Source organism: Silene latifolia, chromosome X (assembly GCF_048544455.1).
Source record: "Silene latifolia isolate original U9 population chromosome X, ASM4854445v1, whole genome shotgun sequence".
Taxonomy (NCBI): domain Eukaryota; kingdom Viridiplantae; phylum Streptophyta; class Magnoliopsida; order Caryophyllales; family Caryophyllaceae; genus Silene; species Silene latifolia.
This window is the reverse complement of record NC_133537.1, coordinates 15,626,154-15,633,905: the sequence shown is the minus strand read 5'-3', so window position 1 is coordinate 15,633,905 and position 7,752 is coordinate 15,626,154. Positions and strand designations below refer to the sequence as shown.

At 28.9% G+C, this 7,752-nt stretch overlaps 1 pseudogene; it reads left to right on the top strand.

Moving 5' to 3' along the window:
* Window positions 1-5,326: 5,326 nt before the first annotated feature.
* On the top strand, window positions 5,327-6,728 carry LOC141616927 (protein ANTAGONIST OF LIKE HETEROCHROMATIN PROTEIN 1-like; annotated as a pseudogene).
* The last annotated feature ends 1,024 nt before the right edge of the window (window positions 6,729-7,752 follow it).

Sequence of the window (7,752 nt, the reverse complement as noted above, 5' to 3'; positions counted from 1 at the left end):
AAAAAAAATCAAGCTTGGAGTGCAAGCTTTTGGCTGAACTATTAAAAGATGCATCAATATCTTTTATTATTTGATCACATGGTAACTTTGACAACTTATTTCCTTTGCTTTTTGCACAAATTGTGATCAACCTTTTAAGTGGAAAATATCCTCTTGATGGCTCCTATTGAGCCGTGAATATTGAAACTTGATACACAATATATCATTTGCATACTACACATATCATTCTAGTATTCACATCCTTCTCTCTTATTTGTAAAATAAGAAAATATAAAAAAGAAAACCCTACTACTACTTTCATTCAACAAATACTTTTACGTACGTGCTTACCTTCTTACTTATTTATTTTTGCTGGCAAATATTTTACGTACGTGCTTATCTTCTTGCTTTTAACAAGGATCGATCATCCCTCATCATCCGTTCATCCAAATTCTAAGGCTAAAAATCACCCTCAATCGTTGTCGTATATTTAGTTTTTAATTTTATTTAATTTGTATATGATTCAATCATATATGAATGTTTGTTTTTGAAGGCTACCGTCAAAATCCATACAAAGACGAGTATTTCATTGTTTCGGACATCGATTAGAGGTAACGCGTGATGGCTGACTCGACATTTCATTTCGTTTTATGAGTAGTTGCATGTATTAATCGATTTAAGATTTTTATTATGATTTAACGATTTATATAAATATCGAAAATGTTATTATTTGGTTCAAAATTTCTGTTTGATGTCTTTAATATCTTAACATTTGGATTTATGATATTTATGATGCTTAAGTTTATTAGAAATGAAATTGTTTCATTATTATTGTTATTATTCTATTTCGGCATATTAGTATTATTATTTATCAATTTCTAAAATTATAAATATTCTGATAATTTGGTCCTTTGGATTAACTTGAGATGTTAGATAATAAATTTCATGTTTTAAAATTTATTTAGGGTTTTTTCTTATTATTTCATTGTTTCGGCCAAAATAGACTTTATTATGCTTTAATTTATTTTCTTGACTTAAAAATTATGAAAACTATATTTTTGACTCTGATAATTCATTTTAGAATGATATAAATATTTGTGTAAATTATTCTGGTCTAGAAGTTTTTTTAGTTACTTAAATTGTGTTTTGCGGTTTTATCGATTTATCGGTTTATATTACGTTTTAATAATCATTTGAAGTGATAAATTCACGAAATTTAATATTCTGATAGGGGATTATACAATATGTGGTCATGTAAATTTTCATGATTTTTAAAGTTAAAATCGATTTTATAAAATATTAATTATTTTCGTTAAAAACAGGGTGTTTGTCTTTAAAATCTAATTTTTGGAATAGGACATTTAGTCATTTTACATATGATTTCAGAATGTGTAAGAACCCTATTTTGATATAATTTATTGACTAAAATTATTTTATTTATTTAATAAATGGTTTTGTATTAAATTGAGTTTACCCGATTTAGAAATAAGCCATTAACTACTACTTATATCTTTCCTAAAAATAACTATTACTACATTATTTAATACTTCCTCCATTTCAATGAATTCTATATGTTTGCTTTATACACGTATATCAATGCTCATTTTCTTTTGTTCATATTTTTAGTTACGTATTACTAAAAAATTATAAAAATTTGTTATTCATAATATAGTCGATAAGACAATTTAAACAAGATGTCACATATACTATCTTTTATGTTATATTAAAAGTTATATTGGAGATTCTCCTTACAAATGAATAGTTCCCAAAAAGCAAACGTAGAATTCATTGGAATGGAGGAAGTACTAAGTTAGTGAATAGTATGTAGTAATTGACCTTATCGAATTTGTTATGTTCATCCCGAGCCATTATTAGCTATTATTAGCTATTTTTATTAATTACTATTAATAAAAAAATGTTAAACTATGCATAATGTAAAAATAGCTAATAATGACTCGCGATGAATATAACAAATTTCATAAGGACAATTCATAAATACTTTTCATTAAGTTAGTAGTAAATAATGTAGTAATAATTATTTTTGGGAAAGATATATATAGTACTTGTTAATAGCTTATTTCTAAATCGAATAAACTCAATTTAATACTAAGCCTTTTATTAAATCAATAAAATAATTTTAGTCAATAATTTATATCCACATAGGGTTCTTACACATTCTAGAACCATATCTAAAGTGACTAAAATGCCCTTTTCCAAAAATCAGATTTTAAACAAAAATACCCGATTTTTAAAGAGAATTATTAATTATTTATAAAATATATTTGAACTTTAAAAATTATGAAAATTTGCATGAAAGCATATATTATCGTTCCTTGATAGAATATAAAATTTCGTGAATTGATCACTTCAAAAGATAATTAAAATGTAATATAAACCGATAAATCGATAAAACCACAAAACACGATTTAAGCAACTAAAGTTACTTTTAGACAAGAATAATTTACACAAAAATTTATATCCTTCTAAAATGAATTACAAGAGTAAAAAAAATATAGTTTTAATAATTTTTAAGTCATGAACATAAATTAAAGCATAATAAAGTCTATTTTGGCCGAAACAATGAAATAAAAAGAACAGACCCTAAATAAATTTTAAAACGTGAAATTTATCATCTAAAATCTCAAGTTAATCCAAAGGACTAAATTATCAGAATGTTTATAATTTTAGAAATTCATAAATATTAATAATACTAATATGCCGAAATAGAACAATATCAATAATAATGAAGCAATATCATTTCTAATAAACTTAAAAATGATAAATCTCATAAATTCAAATGTTAAGATATTAAAAACATCAACCAGAAATTTCGAACCAAATAATAACATTTTTGATATTTATATAAATCATAAAAAAATCATAATAAAACATCATAAATCGATTAATACATGCAACTACTCATAAAACGAAATGAAATATCGAGTCAACCATTACGCGTTACCTCTAATCGTTGTCCTAAACAATGAAATACTCGTCCTCATACGGATCTTGACGATAGCCTTCAAAAACAAACATTCATATATGATTGAATTATATACTAAATAAATAAAAACAAAACTTAAATATACGACAACGATTAAGGGTGATAGTTACCCTTAAAATTTGGATGAACAAATGTTGAAGGATGATCGATTCTTGTTAGAAGCAAGAAGATAAGCACGTACGTAAAAGTTGTTTACCAACGAAAATAAAAAATTAAGAATGTAAGCACGTACGTAAAATTATTTACCACCGAAAATAAAGAAGCAAGAAGGCACGCAAGTACGTAAAAGTGTGTGTTGAATGAACGTAGCAGTAAGGTTTCTTTATATCTTTTCTTATTTTGCAAAGGAGAGAGTGATGTGTGTAGTATGCAAATTCCATATCTACTAAGGTGTTGTTTGGTAAACAGCATATTGCAAAAAATTCAGCATATTTGACCCAATTAGCATATTTAACCAATCAATATGCTACTTGGGGTGTTTGGGAAACAGCATATTGAAATAGTAGATTGGGGTCCAATCTACTATTTTAGAATATGTTGCTCCCACTAGCATATTCAAAGAGTAGATTAGAGAAAAAAAATATTCACCTTTTTACCCTTTAAAAAATATTAACCCTATCTTTATTTCTCCATAGTTCCTCATTCACTCCTATCTCTGGGAAAAGGTACATTTTTTTTCTCTAACTTGTTTTTTCACTTTTCCTTAAAAGTACTACATACATACTGACTTGCATACATACTTACTCCATGTGTTTTCTTTTTTGTTTGTTTCTGCTTTGATTTTTCTTTACTCCATGCTTTTTCTTTACTCAAAATTTACAGAGTAATTGGTTTCCGTTTAGCGAGTTGAAAGTCATTATTATTGCTTTGTTGTTATGTGAACACTTGCACAAAGGAGTTTTATTCATTTGTGGTTAGGCTAATTGCAGTTATTAGTTGAGACGTGTATCTTGCGATGGTTATAATAGCTTGTGTTTAGTAAAAATACGATTCTTTTTAGTAGAACAAGAATGAAGCATATCGTTTGTTTGGAATCCGATTCATTATCTTATACCGTATTAATATTTATAGATGTCAATGAACAATGGAGAAAGTCAAGGAGGAAAAGAAAGAGCTAGTTGGTTAAAAGATACTTTGTATGATTTTTTTTGATATTTGTAATTCTCAAATGCAATGAAGTAAGGGAAGAAAAGGGGCAATAACATCCCAAAGGGTGCCATGGAAGGCAGTAGAATTACAATTTCAAAAGAAGACAAATTTACCCTATGATAAGGCCAAACTTAAGAGCAAGTTAGATTGAATGAAAAGTCGATGGTCGCTTTGAAAGCAATTAAAGGGCAAAGAAACCGGATTAGGTTGGGATCACGAAAAAGGGACTATAAGTGCTAGTGATGAGTGGTGGAATCAAAAGATTCAGGTAGATGTTCTTATACCTTATTTTTATTATTTAAACATTACGAAGAACAAATTATAAATGTAATTCTTTTTCATAGGAAAATCCCAAATTTGGTGCATTTCGAGATGAAGGGATTGAACAAGATCTTGAGTATAAGATGGATCAATTATTTGGGGTTTCAGTAGCTTCTGGAGCTAAATAGACGAAGTTGATGTTACTCCTTATATTCCTTCTCCACCGCGTAGTTTGAATATTAACGTTCTATCGTCATATAATGACCATGAAGATGTAGGCGATAATGGAAGTGGTGCATGGGAGGAATTGTGGAGAGAAAGTAACTCAAGTCTAATTCGCAGTCCAGTCCCTATTCCAAGTCCAGTGTTAAACTCGGTAAATGAAAGCGACAATAGCAAGGGGAAAAGGCCTATGGAATATGATGTCTCACAAAATAACAAGAGTGCTAAGATAAATTATAGTTCCACCAAAAAGAGGGGAACAGAGGGGAACGGCTACATTGATACTTGAGAATATAGAGTTTTTGCGACAACCTATTGTTGAAAGGAACGAAAAAAAAAAGTGAATGAATCAAGTGACGGTGTTGGGGATGCTTTGACAAAGGTATTTAATCTACCTGGCATGGAACCTGGAACAGATCTTTTCAGCTTTGCTTGTTCCTTAATGTCGGATGCGGAAAATAGGACAATCTTATCTCGTATGCCAGACGATAATGCATCTGTAGCTTGGATCAAATTCTTGTTTAACGAGCGGAAAAATCAATATTGTTTTTTTTTTTTTTTTTTAATTTTGTGTTAGGTGGAATTCTTGAACTCTCCGAACTAGACTCTAATGTTTTATCAGACTTTGTAATTTTTATTTTTGATGATTGTTATTTGATTCAAGGCTATAATGTATTTGTATTTTACATTTATTTTTATTATTATGTAGGAATGAATAATCAAACTCAGCAAAGTGCTATTGTTGACAATGAAGGTGACGATTTTTGGGATTTAGTTGCTTGTGCAACTGCTTATATTGCTCTTTATTATGTTATGTACATACATAAGGAGCCATGCATGACTTCTTTTCTAATTGGTGAAAGATGGATGAATGAGTTGTTAAGTGGAAATGAAAGACATTGTTTTAATATGCTAAGGATGAACACGGATGTATTTCAACAACTATGCAATGACTTGGAAACCGAGTATGGGCTATGTAGTTCACATAGGATGTCGATCGTTGAAAAAGTGGGTTTATATGTATACACTCTTAGTAAGGGTGCATCCAATAAAGATGTGCAAGAGAGGTTTCAACGATCAGGTGAAACGGTGAATAGAGTTTTTAAAGAAGTGTTAGATGCAATGGATGGTCTGATAAGAGATATACTGAGGCCAAGAGATCCAGAATTCAAAGAAATTCCCTCAAAAATTGCAAATGATGATCGATATATGCCATATTTTAAGATAATTGTGTATGATTATTTTAATATACGTTATTTCGCATCTTTAACGAGGTATATATACATATTTAATGAACAATAATATGATATATATTAGGATTGTATCGGCGCTATAGATGGTACACACATAAGCGTAGTTGTCCCCGAAGAAGACCAATTACGATATAGAGGAAGAAAGAGCATACCAACTACAAATGTATTGGCAGCATGTGACTTTGATCTATTATTTACATATGTTTTGCCTGGATGGGAACGTTCAGCACATGACTCTCGTATATTTCTCGATGCAATTGGGAATCCGAGTTTGAAATTTCCTTACCCGCCACGAGGTAAATATTTTGATTTTATTAAGATTGTCTTTTTTTTTCAATCAATACAATTTAAAGTTGATAATTATAAATATTTCAATTACTTGTATTAGGTAAATATTATTTGGCTGATAAAGGTTATCCAGAAAGAGTAGGGTACTTGACGCCGTACCCAAAAGTGAAGTATCATGAAAATGAGTTTAGAGGAGCTCCTCCGAGGAGTTCTAAGAATTTTTTTTAACAGGGCTCATTCTTCATTAAGAAATTGTATTGAGAGGGCATTTGGTGTTCTCAAAGCGCGATGGAAAATTTTAGGAAAGATGCCTCAATACACCCTACAAGATCAAAATCGGATTATTTGTGGAACTTTTGCATTACATAATTATATTAAGAAGGAATACAATTAGGGATGAAGCTTTTATAATCATTGATGAAAATCCGGATTTTATACCTCCAGATGTATTACAAGATGTGGCTAATCATTCCTCGCAACCTGCAACCGAGTCTTCGGGAACTAAGGAAATGTCAACTGTTCGCGATAACATTACTTCTAGTTTGATGGCTAGTAGAAGAAATCGAGATTAGTCATTAAAGTTGTTTGTGTGATGTATTTTGACAAATATTAGTCAATAATTTATTCATGTCCTTTTTTTGTCATTTTACAAAGGAATGAGATAATCTGCTAATTTAATTCTACTAATTACCAAACATATTTGACCAATTTTGCTAATTGAATATGCTAGTCAAATCTGCTAACAAATTCTGCTAATTACAATCTACTTTTACAATCTGCTTTTGCCAATATTAATCCGCTGTTTACCAAACAGGGCCTAAAAGAATATGTGAACTCACAAATTTTTCCTCCAAAAAGCATTTTTTTAAATAAAGAAGTTATTGATAAATTAATTCTATTTACTTAATAAGAAAATTAACCAAAGATGTCTTAGTTTAGTGGTTAAGACAGAGGTATTGTGGACACTAGGTCCCATGTTCGAATCCCTCCTCCCCTCTATTATAGTGCGACTAGTGCGCGCTTCGATTGACAAAAAAAAAACTAAATAAGAAAATTAATAATCATAATGTATTTCATTATAAGATTCTTTTCATTAAAATTAATTTTTTCATCAAATTATTTAATTTTCACTAAACACTAAACTATATTATTTTGATTAAAAGTATAAATAAAATAAAACTATAAACTATTAAATCTTTTATTGATTCTATTATTTGATAATGACTTGACTCATACTATTCATATTATATATAAACAAAACTATAAATCTTTATGAGAGAATTTATTTATGGGTTTTTCTAACGTGTGCCCTTAGGGCACGCATTAATAAACCAAATATGAAAAGATTTATACATTAGAAAAACTCTTTATAAATTGGTATCCTTAGCTTTGTGGTATAAAAGATATTTAAACAAAAAAATATTTCAGCGCATTACTCAATTTTCTTGAATTAATTTTCAGCTTTAATTTTTTTTATCGAAATTAAATACAATAACGAGAAAAATAAACAATTAATGAGAGATACAACTATTATTTTACAGTTCAATTTTACTCAATTTTCTTGAATAATTTTACCGTTCAATTTTTTTCCTCAAA